Source organism: Vombatus ursinus, unplaced genomic scaffold (genome assembly GCF_900497805.2).
Source record: "Vombatus ursinus unplaced genomic scaffold, bare-nosed wombat genome assembly UNPS02010219.1, whole genome shotgun sequence".
Classification (NCBI taxonomy): Eukaryota; Metazoa; Chordata; class Mammalia; order Diprotodontia; family Vombatidae; genus Vombatus; species Vombatus ursinus.
In genome coordinates this window covers 1,576,726-1,594,371 of record NW_020949997.1, presented here as the reverse complement: position 1 = coordinate 1,594,371, position 17,646 = coordinate 1,576,726, and the positions used below count along the sequence as shown (strand labels likewise).

Sequence of the window (17,646 nt, the reverse complement as noted above, 5' to 3'; positions counted from 1 at the left end):
GAGAGAGAGAGAGAGAGAGAGAGAGAGAGAGAGAGAGAGAGAGAGAGAGAGAATGATATATGCCCTACCTACCTCAGAGTTGTGATGAGGATCAAATGAGAAAATGAATATCAAGAACTACATAAATGTCTTTGTGTTACTGTGTAGTAACCTCTTCCATACATTTTTAATCCTATAATATCAACTTAGTTTCAGATTTTGGGGTGCAGTCATAGAGGTAAAATCAGTAAAGAATGGGACTAAAAACAATCACTATCCAGCAACACTTACCAAACTGCTACTAGGAAGGGATGCCAAAGCAAAGGAAGCAATAAAATGAAAGTTTTTTTAACCTAATATATTTCTCAAGCATATACAAATGTATAAAGAATCACTGTCATTTAAAAATGCTCCCAGTCCTAGGAATCAGACAAAAATCCAACATCAGAGAAGATTCAGGCTGGATAGGATAGTTTAAGACAGGTAGAATATTCTATAATCTCCAAATTAAGTTCAAAAGAACACATTTATTTTCCAACTTGCAAAATCTATATTAGGTATTTTACTTTGAGAGAGACGGCTTCTCAGTTTTCTACACTTGTTTGATTTCTTCCTGAGCTACTACCTGAATGGGTACATAATATACATGCCTCAAACACCCGTTTCCTCAGCCTATAAGAAACATAAGATGGGAGGGTAGAAATCTTTTGTCTATCAAAGTTAGCTTTATAAAGAATGACTTAAGAAAATCAATTTAATATTTTAATTAACTGAGGGTTACCATACATGAAGCCCTGAACTGACGGATCAGTCTTGTTCCAAAGGCTCACTTTTGAGCCAATCTTTTGGAACTCTGAATTCTTTTTCTCAACAGAAACAATGTGGTAAATGGTGATTAGGTTTCCAAAACAATCTAGGAAATACCTATTTAACACATAACACAAAAGGAAAAACTGAACAAATCCCATGAAAAGCAGAAAAAACTATTGCTGAAATACTAATACTACTATTCATAGTAACTATATTTACATAGCAGTTCAAGCTTAATCAATCAATAAACTCTTATTATGTACCTATTATGTATCAGGTAAGCACTGGGGATAACAAAAAGAGGCAAAAGATAATCCTTGCCCTCAAGAAGCAAAAAATTAAGGGGGGAGACAACATAATATTTTATAATTCGTAATATACACATTAATATAAAATATACTTATTGCTGTTACTGAGTCGTTTCAGTCATGTCCAACTCTTCACGATCCCATCTGGGGTTTTCTTGGCAAAGATCCTGGAGTGGCTTGCCATTTCCTTCTCCAACTCATTTTACAGATGAGGAAACTGAGGCAAACAGGGTTTAAGCTACTTGCCCAGAGTCACACAACTACTAAGTGAGGTCAAATTTGAACTCAACACTACATGTCTTCCAGTACTCTATCCATTAAGCCACTTTGCTGCCCTGAGGTGTGTGTGTGTGTGTGTGTGCACATATATATACACATACATTTATTACTGCAAATATATTCATTATATATTTCTAAATTTATAATTTACATGCAGTTTATAAAATTCTTTCTTCATATTCTTGTGAAGGTAAGTAGTGGTATTTCCACTTTATACATGAGGAAACTGAGAACCAGAGAAATAACTTGCCATGGTTGACCAAGTTATTATCTATCAGAATAAGTATTTTAAATCTAAATTTCTCCTAAGTCTTCACACAGAGAAGTGATTTCCACAATACCTTAAAGCATTCCAAATACTAGTAATTCTAACTGAGGTATCTTTTTGTTTTCTTATTTATTTGCATGCCAGCATTTTAAATCAAATCAACATTTATTAAATACCTACTACGTGCCAGGCACTGTGCTAAGCATTGAGACTACAAAGAAAGGCAAAAACTTCAAGGAGTTCATGATCTAACGGCCTTTAAAAATAAACTTTAAAAAAAAAAAAAGGTTTACAGAAACATGAAATGGTAGACAATTGTGGATCTTGTGAAAAATACTGCAAGACATTTTATGATCAATTTTATTTCAATCCTTTCTTTCACAATGTATATGAATTGGGAGTCCCATTCTTAGATTGATTAGTCATAATTAGACTTGATTCATCTCACACAAATGAAGTCATATTCCTGCGATAACTGGGCAAAAATTATAAGATTATCTATCTTGGCTTGATAACCACTTCCCATAGTTGATGTTCCAAAACCTTTTCTGAAAACATTTCTACCTCTCATTAGTAGACTTCCGTCATACTTTACCAACAAAATAGAGGTCATTTGCCCTAAGCAACTCCTCCCCAATTCTCAAATCCCTTTATCATCACCCCACATTCTGTGCCCCTGTGCCAAGAGATAAGTTCTTTTCCTTGGCAAGGTCAACCCCTCTATTATTTGTGTTCTTGATCCCTTCCCAGAACTTCCCTTTAAATCAGGGGTCTTAATCTGGAATCAATGACCTTTAAAAAAATTTATAACTCTATTTCAATATAATTGGTTTCCACTGTAATTCTATATATTTTATTGCATGCATTTCACAACACGATTTTGAGGAATCATTCAGGAGGCTTCCTTGAGACTGCAAAGTAGTCCAGGACACAACAGAAGAACTCTTGCCTTCAATCCTTTCCTCATCTTTCTTTCTCCACTGACTCCTTCCCTGCTTTCTACACACATGCCCAGATCTGTCCCAGCTTTAGGAAATGAAGCATCCCTACCCCTCCACCCCCCAAAAAAATTACCAAAACCCCTTTCCTTCACTGGATCCTACCAACCTCTCTTCTCTCTTACAGTCAAAGTCATTTATTCAAACCTTTGCTTTGATGTCTCCATTCTCAGTCACATCTAAAACCTTTGCAATATGGCTTCTATCTCTGCCCACACAACAGCAATTGCTCGTTACAAAGCTGCCAAAAATCTCTTAATGGTTAAATCCAAAGGCTTTTCCTCAACATTCACTGTTCTAGACCTTTCTGCAGCTTAGACACTTACAAACCACACCTACCTCCTGACCACACCTGTTCTACCTCTGCTTTGCTGACTGTCTTGTCTACCACTTCTGAGCCTCCCTTTGATAGATCATCATCCAAATCCTGGCCCTTATGCATTTAAGTGTACCCAAGGATCCATCCTAGGCCCTCCTCTGTCCACACTCTCCTGGGGATCTCATTAGAAATCTATACAACTGGTCCTTAGCTCTAGTCCCAAATTGCAAATTGCAAAGTGCCTGGGCCACATCATCTACTTGGATGTCTTATAGGTATCTGCAAATCAACATGTCCAAAACAGACCTCATTTCCCCCCCTTAAATCTACCTTAATTCCCTATTTCTGTTAAGAATACCACCATCATTTCAAGTCTCCTATGTTTGCAATTTTGTAGTCAGTCTCTGCCTGACTCCTCATTATCCTTCACCCCACCCCAACACGAATCAGTTGCCAACTCTTGATGCTAATCATTAGATCTCTCATAATTGTCTCCACTCTACTCATATGACCACTATCCTTTTTGAAGTTCAAGTCTTCAAAATCTCTCGCTGGACTATTCTAAGTCTCCCAACTTGTCTCCCTGCTCGTCTCTCCCTCTCTATTGCATCTTCCACGATGCTATTTCCCTAAAGCAGCAATCTAACCTAATAACTTTTATGTGGTGCTTTCTATGTGCCAGGCACTGCACTAAGTACTCTTTAGTTATCTCATTAGATCCTCCTAACAACCCGAGAGGAGGTGCTATTATCCTTCTATGTATGAAGGAAATAAAGTGAATAGAGGGTAGGGTAAGGTCACACAGCTATTAAGTGTCTAAAGTCATATTTGAACTCAGGTCTTCCCTGTGTTCTATCCACTGTGCTGACCAGTTACCTACTGCCTATATTACAAATTTCAGAGGCTCCCTATTACCTTAAGGATACAATACAATAATTTTATAAACTAGCACTGGTCTATCTTTTTAGACATTTCATATTATTCCCTCTAACACACATTGTATATTCCAGCTAAAACTGGCCTATTCCTTGTACACAACATCCCTGGTGCCTTTTTTTTTCTTTTTTTTGGTGAGGCAATTGGGGTTAAGTGACTTACCCAGGGTCACACAGCTAGTAAGTGTCAAGTGTCTGAGGCCGGATTTGAACTCAGGTCCTCCTGACTCCAAGGCTGGAGCTGCATCCACTGAGCCACCTAGCTGCCCCTGGAATGCCTTACCTCCTCACTTCTACCTCTTGGAATCCCTGGCTCCCTTTAAAGTTAAGCCAGGGGCCAGGGCCCAATGGCAGGCATTTCCTAGTTTCACCCTAAAAAAATTGTTTTATCAGGACTTTGTAGCTGCATGAAAGATAGATTGTTGTGAGGAACTGAAGACAGAGAAAAAAGTTAGGAGGCTACTCCAATCATACAGACAAGAGATGTCACTAAGATAACGGTAATACTAGTAACTGAGGAGAAGTTGGATTCAAGAGACAATGTGGAGGTGGTGTGAAGGACTCAGCAAATGATGAGATGTCAAAAGTGAGAAAGAGTAAAAAGTCAAAGAATGTCTGGGTGGCCTGGATTGCAGTGCTATCAACAGAAACAGAGAAGTTAGGAGAAGGAGCGGGTTCAGGGAGGATGAATGATTAGGTAACTTTTGGACGTGTTAAGTTTGAAGTTTCAATGTATCCACCTCATAATGAAAAAAGTGCTTGCCTGAGTAAAGTTTGTTCCTGTCTCACAGTTATCCCCCACATGCCTCAAAGTCTTAAGGTCCTTTTCAGTTCTAATACATTATTGATTATTATTGATAGCTAACACTTATACAGCACTTACTAGATGTCAGGCACTGTGCTAAGCGTTCTACAATTATTATCTCATTTGATCCTCACAACAACTCTGGGAGGTGGGGGTTATTACTGTCCCCACTTTACAGACGTGTAAACATCTGTAAACAGACGGCAAACAGAAGTTAAGTAATTCGCCCAAGGTCACGTAATTAGCATCTGAGGCCGAATTTGAACTCAAGTCCTCCTGATCCCAAATCCATACCACTTCTATCGACTGAACAAATATGACAATATCTAGAGTAAAATCTTCCATTCTTAGCACCTCATTTTATTAAAATTTCTGAAAACGTAGAACATATCCATAGGAAAAAGACCAGGATGGTGAGGGTACATAATTACAAGGTCATATGAGATCCAATCCAAAGAACTGGCAATGTTCAGCCTGAAGGAAAGAAGGCATGGGGTTACTTGGCATCCATCTTAAAACAGTCAAGAATTTTTCTGAGAAAGGCAACTCAAACATGCTTTGGCCCCAGAAAGGAGCTCAAGAGAGACTTTTTTGCTCCATGTGATGAAAAACTTTGTAACGATCAAAGTTGCTCCCAAACTAGAATGGTTTACTTCATGAATAGTAGGCTCCCTAACACAGGTTATCTCTCCAAATAAAAGCTAGATGACAACTCTTCTAAGTGGGAGTTCCTACTCAAGCATAGATTGGAGTAGATAACTTCTCAATTCCCTTCTAATTCATGACGTTCTGTGATCTGACTGGACGAAAAAAGAAAAGAACCCTGGCTGATGTATATGCCACATTTCTTCTCAGGATGCTTAAAAAGGTTAATACATTATTGCTTTAATCCTTATAATGTCCCTATTGGGAAAACTAAATTTAATAACAATAGCAACACAGTGTAGTAGAAAAGAATACTGCCTGGACTTTGAGCCAGCATACCCAGGCTCTGGGTGCAGTTTTCCCTTGAGGAAACTAACCATTCTGCATCTTAGTTTCTTCATCTTATAAAAAGAACAGGATGACCTAGATCCAAGCTTCTTAAACTTTGTGTCATGGACTCTTTTGGCAGTCAGTCTGGTAAAGCCGATGGATCCCTTCTCATAATAATATATGCATAAGATCATAAAGGAAAATAACTATATTAAAATGAAGATGCAATCCTCCCCCATCCCCACCAAGTTTCCACACTCCCTGAAGCCTATCCATGAAGCCTCCCCCTCCCATGTAATTCTACAAGTGAGGACCAATAAGGCAAGTAAAATCATCAAAGAGAACAAAGTGATGGATGATATTTTGCCGGCCAAGCTGAAACACAAAAGTAGAACAGCGTCAGTGGATAACATTTTGTATGTTCAGTAAAAAAGAGGGGTGTTATTCTAAAAATGAAAATAAAAGTTGCCACTTAATTTCTTTTCTTTGACTTTACCCTAAACTTCAGGTGAATCCAACTAAGGTAAAATCTGCCTGAAACAAGTACCCAGTCACTACCCAGTCACTACTTTTTTACAACAGATGTCAACAAGTAAAATTGTTTCTCCAAATGGAATTAAAGGACGTGTTTAGGAAGCAACTAATATATATAGCCCAAATTCATGCTTTTAGCATTACTTTACTGCATACAGTATACATTTATATTACTCTTTAGTTGCCAAGAAACCAGTAACACTACATTACTCACTATAGGTGCACCTAATAAAGGCCTTTAAATGAAGAAGCAGTCCTTGAACCTAGTCCTCATCTAAGAATAAACCACTGTCAGCATATATTTAACATTTCCAAAGACTACCTATACCTACATAACCACGTAGCACCTGGGCTCTAAGTATGCTCTCAACTGACATCAAGGTTAGTCTTCTGGTTTACTTGGCTCTAGAAATGTGTTCCCTTCTAGGGCATCTCTTTACTTGTACTCCCCATCCTTTGGAAACCACAGGACTTTAAATTCATCTCTGACAGAAACAGTCTTTTCTTGCTTGACTTGATTCTTTCTGGGTGTTATTAATGAACCTATTATTCTTTTAGGTCCCATCAATATCATGGCTATTAACTGTGACAATTTTAAAGTTTCAATAAGATCTGTTATTCTATAAACCAGTTTAGGAAAATAAAAACATCCTGAGGGCATTTTTTGTTTCTGAAAAGAAAAAAACACATCCATAATCTCTTAAACGTAATAAACATGATTCCCTAGGTAATATGGATGTCTTAAAATGTTTCTCCAGTCCTAGCAGTGCTGACAAGAGTAAGACTAGTAATTCCACCTACAATACTGCAAACCATTTCCTCTGAGAAAATGAGAAGTGTGATTCAGTTCCTAAATTCAACAGGAACATGTTTTTTTAAAATATGGATTATTTGCTACATATGAACTAGAAGAAGAAGCATGGAAAAGCAGGTGAGAGTTGGCTTCCAAGTCAGGAAAGCCTTGGTTCAAGTCTTGTCTCTAACACATACTGGTGACTAGGGCAAGTCATGTAACCTCTCACTGCCCCAGGCAACTCTCCTTAGCAGGTTACAGATAAAGTGCTTAGCTAGATTGCTGAAAGGCATTTCTATACTGGGTATTCCCCAGACAGAAGACCTCAGATCCAGGCCCAAATCTTTTAAAGCATCAAACTAAGATTCAGAGTGAACATATAAGCATGTTATAAAAATTTGTACTAAGCTAATTCCTTGCATTATCTTTCACATCCCTCCCCTACTCAATAAACTACTACCTTCTAATTGCATCTAGGATAAAATAGAAACTCTTCAGTTTGGCATTTAAAGCCTTCACAACTAGCTCTAGCCCACCTTTCCAGTCTCATGGTATGCTATTGCCCATACCACAAGCTGCAATCCAGCCAAACTGGCCTTCCCTCTGTTGCTCAAGTTACCTTCTATCATCTCTTTGCCTTTTCATTGGCCATTCCATACTTAGAAGACCCTTCCTCCAGCTCATGGAATCTGTCTTCCTTTAAGATACAGCTTAAGCATCACTTTCTATATAATGCCTTTCCAGACTACCCCCTAAATGCTAGTGCCCTCCCAACAAAACTACCATATAATTAATTACACTGTATTTATTTATATTTATTCTACACTTATAGATGACTAGTTGCCTCCCATTTGAAAATAAGCTCTTGGTGAACAGGGGTATTTTCATTTTTTGTTGTTGAAATTCCAGAACCTAGCAAAATATAGGGCACAAAGCTGGCATATAATCAAATGTCTGTTGATTGACTGGATTTGTTCTGCATGTTTTTCTTTTTAAAAATTCTTTCCCTTGAAGCAAACAAGAACAAAGTTATTCACAGTTCCTACAAAGAATAAATCATCTTGCTTTCTAACATCTCTTCATGACCAAAAGAACTTCGAAGACAGATAAACATGCTTAATAACTGGCATGCCCACCACTTATAGGATTGCCTGAATACCACTGCACTTTATTAACCCTTGTCATGTAACTTCAGGATTACCTTGCTCCACATTCCCAAGGGCTAGTTAAAAAATGGCTCACAGGAGGCAGCTAGCTGGCACAGTGGATAGAGCACTGTCCCTGGATTCAGGAGGACCTGAGTTCAAATGTGGCTTCAGACACATAACACTTACTAGCTGTGTGGCCCTGGGCAAGTCACTTAACCCCACTGCCTAACCAAATAAATAAATAAATAAAGAAGAAGAAAATTTTAAAAATGGCTCACAGACTTCCAGCTTAGTGGCCTCTTCCAGGATTTTTTGACAGTTCCCTCAAGAGGATGAAATTCAGTCAATTCTTTATTCAGGGTCAGAATCTAATCTTTGGAGACTGCCTTCAATTTTTAATTCTCCTTTTTACTCTCGGTGTTACTCTCCTCTTGGTCATCTCACTTTTCATTAACCAATCCACCAGAAGATGAACTAAGGAGAGGAAGTGAAACTGAAAATTCCATTTTTCTCCTTGTTCACACTGTTCTTCTGCATCATCAAGGATAATTTGAGAGTTGGATGCAATTTAATCTTAAATGTTTTTGGATGCAGTTTGGGTAGTCTCAATATGCTAATGAAAATTCTATTCTGAGACAGTTTTCTAGCTGCAATTGTATTGTTACTACCTTTCAGATTGTCATTTTCTGATTTCTTTACTTTCTGGCTTTTTCTCATCAATTATCTTTGACTCAGGTGACCTACAATGAAAGTGCAGAGAAGAAAGTAGGCTGAATAAACAGGAAAAATGAAAATTATAAACAGAGGTTGGGGAAAAGTAAAGGAAGGAACCACAAAGACTGGATTTGTAAGTCTCTAAAAAGTACAATATGCATTTCTACATGCATGTCAATCTATAAGATGATTTAGCAACACCACGAACTCACAAAATTGTGGTATCTTTTCCTTTGTTAGATTTTATTAAAGCTACTGGTTTACCTATATATAAACAAATGAAACATACACAAAATTATTTTCAGGATTACTAAATATCATTAACATTTTCCAATACATTCAACATAAGGATCCAAGATTCTGAACATGCCATCACCAAAAAAATTTGCAAACCTAAAAAACAAAAAGGAAAAAAAATTAAACAATGTCAAAAGTAAAAAGACTTACTTAGAAAAGAGTAACATTTAACATCATTCTTATAGCAACATTTATTCCCAAGGCAAAATCTTAAAAACCCTATGAAATAAAAATCTGCATTACCTTGAACATGACAACTTTACTAAAAACTAAACAATGCTTTTTGTCCTCACCACAAAGCTCTGTATTCAAATGTGTCTGGAAAGATACTCACTGCTTATTACATAAAAATGAAATAAACATAAAATTCTACTCATACAAGCATGACCCTTTTAACCATTTAATCAATATGTTGGGTCAAAAATCATTTGTGCTAGCAATTTTTGCCTAATTTATTATCTTATCCTAAGAATTTGGCTATAATCAAATCATTAGCCATACCACAGCAACTAATTTTCAGTGTTTAGAATACTATATTTAGAAAACAGTTTTTGACTGTTGTGTATAATTTATGCCCCCACAAATAGATGGTAGTGAAAAATCATGTGGTCAAACAGTAAAATTCTTCACCATCTGTCATGAATTATATAACTTTTTTGAGATAAAAAGAAAAATAAGATTCTTTATGGAAGACTAACACCCAAAACACCACTATTTTCATGGCAGTTTCTACATAAGCTTTAATTAAAGGGACAGCTTTTGTATGGCTGAAAATAAAGAATGATTCAAATCACAGTATTTTAACAATAACATAAGGTAGTTATTTCTTATTAAAAACAAATCTGAAGACAGACATAACTTAAAGATAGTAAAAATTCTTCAATTTGAGCTTATAAACCACAATGACATCTGTCTATTCAATTAGTTTATGCCAAGAAAATCATTAGTTTAAAATTAACATTTCCTGTGACACTGCTGAACTTGAATGAAAATATGTTCAATGAACTTATTCATATTGATTTTAGTCAGGAGAATAGTGTATGTTTTAGTTAGGATATAAATTTAGATCATAGATACAAAAAGATCCAAAAATTTTCAGTCTTATGTATAAAGATACTCAATTTAGGTAAAAAACTCAACCTGAAAGCACAGGAGTTAATTCTTTCAATGCATGTGATCAATTTTCATGGGAATTACTGAAAGCCACAAATATGATGAACAACATTCAACTCAGAATTTAATGTTTGAGGCTTTTAAGTAAGACAGTAAGTAGTAGAAATATATATATGGTGCCATAACCACACTGTTTTGACACATGCTGTAAAATAAAACCTGAAAGATTTTATAATGTGAAGTTAAATTCTGTCATAAAAACTACATTTAAAATATCTGTGTACAAGTTTAGAAAGCACCATTTGATAGTCTATTAATTGAGGAATATGTGACAGACATGAATTTCAGTATTATGAAATAATTTGGTTTCTTCAAATTTGTCCTAAAATATTATTTATCTGTGACTTTTTTATTTATCATCCAGAATGGTATGGCAACTTAAGTTTCCTTATATCCTCATCAAATTACCAGGTAATTTATTCCTGCTTCAATAACATGAATGCTTAATTTGGGATGAAAATAAATTAATAAGCTATCTACAATACACAACAGTAACTAATTTTACTTTTACCAATAATACCATCTTTTTTCTTTTAAAGTATGAGGAACAAAAAGAATGTCATAAAACCTCACTAATTTGAGATGACAGTGTAAAATATGAATTATGAAACAGTGAAATCCCTTTACAAAATTTCTATTTGTGAGGGTCAAGACTAACATGTTACGTAACTTTGCTATTTAAGATGTTCAACTATAAAGATGTTTCAGAAGAGACAGTCCAACAGCTCACAGGCTATCTAAATTTCTCTAATAATGAGGTGTTTTCTAGAATGATTCTACTGTATTTTTCATAGGTAGTTTTGTTACATTTAAATTACAGTATATATAATTAAAGATACATTGGAGAGAAGGCCAGGCTATTTTAGAAATCAAGAGACCCACATTTTCCTAGTCCTCATTTTTGTCCACTTAACTTTTTTTTCCATCTGTAAAATAATGTTGGACTAGATCATCCCTAAGGTTCCTCCCCATATGATTCTAAATTATAACTAAGTAAAATGAGATCAATCCAAAAAAATTATAACTAAAAACGAACATAAACATCCAAGTCCTTTAAGATAGAAAAAGTTACACGCTGAAGGAATCTATTTCTTGAGTTTTATGTTAAAAAAAATTACTGATTCTCACCATTATCTGTAAATATATTTTCAGAAGAGGAAGAAACTATTCAAACTGTAAACGTCTAATTAGTGAGGTTTTACCACAAATGTTTTACTCTAAGTATTAGTGTAAAAGTTTTTAAATTAAAAGAACTATCCATAAATTCATGAATATAGAAAGTTAATTTAGACAGTAAAATTTTTTGATTGAAGTACTATCTTTTATTTTCTATGTCAAATAATATGTAATTGAACATGTTCTGTTCACAAATTATAAAAAACGAAACATCTTAAACAGAAAGGAGCTGGGGTAGGAGGACAAAGACATGGAAAAACATGAAGGCCTCTCTTATTGTTCCATTACCATTCTGTTTGAAGTAGTTTCAGGACGATGAGATCTCACACGTTCTAGTCAGAAATCAGATGACCTCAAAACAACCTCATTTCAGTCTTAGGCCTCATGTCTTTCTCTTAAAGCTAAAAATAAAAATACACATGAGTGAACAAATGATTGTGAAATGATAATCAAGCATGACACTAAGAAATATAAAAATATCAGAAATAATTTTTATTCACAGAAGAATGAATATGTACACATCACCACACATAGCATTCAGTAATATTTAGTACTACAGGTTTTTGCCAGTATTTTTTTTCCCTTTATCGTTTCTGTACAACAAAAATTTACTTCTGTTTTAAAAATCAAAAGACCTATTTCACATGTTAATCTTCTGAGGTACTAATAAATTTTTTTTGCAGTTAACCAGCCCCCTACAACAAGCAAAGATTATTCTTAAGAAAATGAGGAGCCACCTTGCAGTGGTACCTGCTTTACACAGAAACTTAGGCAAGTATAATCAAACTATAAAAAACACTTGCTTCTCCAAAACACACACCTAATTCACTGCTTCTAATTTTAAACAAGGGTTGAACCAAGCAACACAACAAAGTGAACAAGAAGTTTCTGAAGTGAAGGTTTGGGTATTCCTCTAAAGGAGCTTCTCTGCATAGATCACAAAGTCAAAGCTCTGGTAAATTTACTGTAAGGACACAAGCAAATCAAGGATTAGTATGAATCTCTTACATTTCCCCTTTCCAGCTCTAAGATTTTAAAGAGCACCTGCTTCCTCTACCTTCTTGGTGAACCTTTTTCTCTGTATTCCTTTCTTCTTTCTAAAAATCTATGTTACAATGACAAGTTGATGTGGGAAGTGGGGATGAGAGCAGGCTGAGGAATAAAGAGGCTAGAATTTCAAAATTCAAAATTTAAAAAAATAAAATAAAATAGAAGAAAAGACACACCATTTTAGAAACACTGTGCGACTGAAATAACACAAAAGTTGTTCTTTCCTCTGGAAAGGGCATTCTGACTGAGAGAAAAGTCTGGCTGAACAAGCCAATTGGGCAAATGCAGAGCCTCCATTCTGCAAAGTCCAGTCATCAGCTTTCCTCTTACAGAAGCACAACACTTCAATGGTCCAATGAAATGGCACAGAATGCTGCTGATCAGGTGTGTATGCTTAAGCAAGCATGGAGAGCTATATAAATCAAATATGTATACTGGGGTGGAGGGGAAGCACTGTTATAAGAAGACAATCTCCCTTCAGCTAAGACATTTCTTTTCACTTCAGTTTGGTAACTTTATTTATCTCTAGTCTTGCAGACATAGGTGGGTTAAGATTCTTCCTGGATGCCCTAAGAATCCCCTCCCCAAATTCCCCAAAAAGCCAATGAGAAACCCCAATCTAGGGAATTAATAATCTAGTTGGTCAGCATGAAGTCTGTGTTTTCATAATCTCAAATTAATCCAAAAATGAACTCTGCTTCCTTTAGAGAGCACTATTACTTCCTACAAGTCATTCTATTACATATTTAAATTATAATTATCCTCTTTCTACCTATTTTTAATAAAGACTATGGCATCCAAATACCTTTAGAAATTATTTTAGTATTAAGTACATTATTCAACTTCTAGGGATCAGTTTTTTAAATGGAACTTATATTTACATTAAAAGGAACAATACCAACTAAGCAAGTAGAGGAGAATACAATAAGTCTGCGAGAAAAAAGAAAAAATCCTAGCCAAACACCTTAATACTTTATTTTGGCCCAAAATGGGACATGTTGGAAAAGTTTCCTAAAATGATTGACAAAAATGAGGTCTGTTTCAACACAACTGCTCTGTGTTTCACATTTAGTTCTACAAGACCTTACAAAAAAGTGAATTTGTTTTGTCGGAGCCTAGTGCTATGGGCATATTTCACATTTCAACACTAAAGAATTTGTGAGACAACTCACATCATGGCATGATGGGGATCCAGAATTCCCAAATGCTATGTATGACTGGAGTCAACAAACTCCTAAAGGTTCTACAAAGGTTTCAAGTTCAAGACCAGCAATGGACTATATATATGGGGCAGAGAATGAGCCTAAATAAGTTGCATTGGGATGCAGAGCCTAAATTGCATTGGGAAGCAATTCTATAAATTTTGTATAGCTCAGTAATTATTTCAGGTACGTCAGCCTTTTGAGGAGGGTTGGGAGTATTTCCCACCAGTTCCTGTAACAATGACCAGCATATAGTAGCCAGTCAAAAATATTTACTTTAAAATGAGTGAATCACCACAGATTTTACAAAAAGAGACCACGTGAAGAAGCTCAAAATGATGTTTTGAAGTATTTAAAATTAGGCTTCTATGTCATAATAAAATAAAGAAGAGAAGGAATGTAACAGGCATATTGTACCTATTTTTCTAAAGGAGTAGATTTTTCTCAACAACATTCTTAAGGCAAATTGTTAATTTCTTTACCCTTTTTTTTAAAAGAAAATCCATTTTATATAATAGTTTTAGTCACAGTCTAGCCTAAAACATGTTAAGCCATTGTAATAGTGGTAGCTTTGAAATTGTACAGCATTTTTCTTTTCTTTGGGACGACTCCCATTACCAATTCAATTTGGCATCTCAAATTCAACAGCTTGTCTTAAACGCAGGGGTGGGGAACCCTCAAGCCTGGAGGCCACACGTGGGTCTTTTGACTGAGTCCAAGTTTTACAGAACAAATACTTTTATTAAGGGGATTTGCTCTGTGAAGTTTGGATTCAAAGGGCCACACTTGAGGACCTAGAGGGCCACTAGAAGCTTCCCCACCCCTGTTTAAGAGAATTGTTCTAAGCCTTGAGAGATTAAGTGACTTGCACAGTGAGCCTGTATGTGTCAGAAGAACCAGGTGAATCCAGGACTTCTTGACTCTGAGACTAGCTATCTACTATGCAAAACTTCCTCTCTAACTTGTTTCTTTAATATTTCATATATTGAGTCTTTATAGGCATTCAAGCAAAACTACGTCTTCCTGGGAATCGGGAGACAAAAGAACAAGCAAGTGAAAAGACCAACATTAGAAGTTTGCTAGAGGGGGCAGCTAAGTGGCAGGTAGATGGCATGGTGGATAGAGCTCTGGCCCTGGATTCAGGAGGACCTAAGTTCACATCTGGCCTCAGACACATAATACTTACTAGTTGTGTGACCCTGGGCAAGTCACTTAACCATGAAGAAGAAGAAGAAGAAGAAGAAGAGGAAGAGGAAGAGGAAGAGGAAGAGGAAGAGGAAGAGGAAGAGGAAGAAGAGGAAGAGGAAGAGGAAGAGGAAGAGGAAGAGGAAGAAGAAGAAGAAGAAGAACAAGAAGAAGAAGAAGAAGAAGAAGAAGAAGAAGTAGTTTGCTAGACAAGAAAGGTCAAGAAGATAACAAGGTTCTATTTGAATTAAGAGTAAGAGCCAAGAAATTAGCAACTAAGTCTAGGGCAGATTTGCGTCAGAAATCCTGGGGGTCCACATAGGCAGAAGGGTTTTGGGTTCCAAGTAAGAAGACTAGGTTTAAGCATTCTGGAATCCAACACAACTGCTTAAACCAAGTAATCATTCATTTGCCCTGTAAAGAGAGAGACAGCAATAACAGGAATGTATGCTAGTTAGGAGTAAGGCAGTGATGACAGGAAACAGAGAGAATGTAAAAGACATAAAGAATGCCCAACAATATTATTATTACTTAAATATAATCCAGTAATATAAGTATAAGTTATTTTAAGTAAGCCATCTGTAGAAGACTATGTTCTTGTGAACTACTACTGTGCTCAAGAAGTTTAAAGCAAGGGCAATAAAGTCCTTAAAACAAACTCAAATGAAAATCTATTTGATCTTGTCCTCTCAATCAAGAGACTTTTTGGGATTCCAAAAGTTTCCTTCCTATGTTCTAAGAGAATGCTTATGCTTTTACCAACATTTTAATAAGAAAGTAGCTTTCATCTATACAGTGTTTTATGGTTTAAATGTCTATGTCTAAAAAAATACTAAGTCCCCTCAAAAATCTATGAAGCACGTAGAGTTTATAAAGGCCTTCAGAATTCTGCCAAACCATTGAATTACTTTAATTTGGTAATAAAGCACACATGGAGAAACCAAATTGGAGTTAGCCATTGCCGTGCTGTGTCATTTCTTCGTTTAGTCTACTCAAACTTCTGAATGTTACCCAATTATCTGTAATGCACACTGGTGCAAAAAAATGAAGCAAAAAAAAGCCAACCAATGTAAATAAATGGACACATACTGAAACAGCCTGATTTTAAGAAACAAAAAACAAACTCCATAATAAGACTGAAAAGTTAGTTTCTGATTGGTCTGATTCAGTCAATAAGCATGCTCAATAAGGCATCATACTTAAGGGAATACATACAGCACATGACTAACAGATGTCTAAAAGCAGACAGATGGATTATATGTACTTGTCTACTATAACAACTTTGCTCTGCAGGCAACCCCTTAGACTGCTCTGAAGGTCCTATGGGGTTTCATGAAATAGTCATTTTGACACCACTATAGACAATACAAATAATAAAATACTTTGTACTGCAAGGGACTGCCCTGCTGCTACTATTAACCAATTTGGCCAGCTGGGTAGGAATAACATGTGGAGGGAGAGAAAAATCCATTTTCATAAGAAAAAACAAACTCAAAATGAGAAGACATATGAGTAAATTCAGTATCTATCAATGGAGGAAATGTGTTCATTTATATTCTGACTCAAAATTTAAGCTGATTTTAATGAGCTATGTAAGTTGCAAAAAGAAAGTGGCATAGGCCACGTACATAAAGTAAAATATTCCCAATGAATATTCTTGAAAACTTGCTTCAAAATAATTTCCAGAAAAGCATCCAATTGCTTTTATACGCAGACATCCTTGTGTTAGTGCTATAAAATTCAACACAGGAAAATTCTTGCTATTTTTTTTTTCATATAAGCCTTTACAAACATTTTCTATTCTAAAACTGGACTAAGGAAAGGACTTTATTAACCCAGGAAAAATCGATTGTCTCACTTAGGAAATCCACCCAAATTAACAAAATGTATGGAGCTGTTCTATAAGATCACATAAAGAACGTACCAAAAATATGCTTTCCCCTTTTAAGGCCTTTGATGTCAACAGTCATCAGTTTTCTTAAAAACACAGACTACTTAAAGCCTTGAAAGGAGTTGAGATATCAACTATGTTAGCATCCTTTCAATTGGTAGATAAGACACAGACTGAAAAGTGAAAGGACTTGCCCAAGGTCAAACAGAGAGCAATTATGTTTTTTGGCAAGTTATCACGTACTAGACAATGTCATGGTAAGTTTTCTTTTACTCTTGAGTCTAAAATTATCATTAGTCTGAATGGGTGCCATACTTTCTTCCCTCAAATTTGGCTTGCATAAAACTTGAATGTAGTTTATAATTGGTATTGTTTTTCAATGAAAAAATGTGTGTGTGTGTGTGTGAAAATGAATTATCTGAAATAAAAGGAATTAACATTACCAAGCATTCCAGACTCCTTAAATTGACTCCATAAGCATGACAGCTGCCATGTTCATGTGAACAAAGGCACATCCTGAAGGCAGGATGGAATTACCTTTGAAAGAAAGAGATGAGAGATATATAGATAGATCTATACATTTATAGAGAGATGATTGGGGTGGGGGGGAGAGAGAGGAAAGGGGAGAGGAGAGAGGAAAAGAAAGAGATGAGAGAAATGGAGATATGTAAAGAGAGGAGGGGAGAATAGAGGAGGAGAGGGGATCTGTACCAGTTATTTCATTACTGTAAGAAACTCTCCCCTGGAGTAACTCCCTCTCCACTGCACCAGTAAAGACCTGTACCTTTTCTGTAAGTTGCAACTTGT

The 17,646-nt window shown here is 35.8% G+C and overlaps 1 protein-coding gene across 2 annotated transcripts in view; it reads right to left on the bottom strand.

Annotated features, from left to right (window-relative positions):
- The window catches only part of XKR6 (XK related 6), a 383,982-nt gene that overhangs the window by 289,180 nt on the left and 77,156 nt on the right, over window positions 1–17,646 (bottom strand). The window contains exons 2-3 of one of the 2 annotated variants that reach the window (XR_003568420.1): window positions 11,800–11,912; window positions 9,175–9,258 (exon numbers count right to left, since the gene is read on the bottom strand). The exons of the other annotated variant lie outside the window; for it this stretch is intronic. The gene's annotated coding sequence lies outside the window, so the exon portion shown is untranslated. Of the gene's footprint in view, window positions 1–9,174; window positions 9,259–11,799; window positions 11,913–17,646 lie in introns of those variants that run through there. 2 annotated transcript variants of the gene reach the window in all.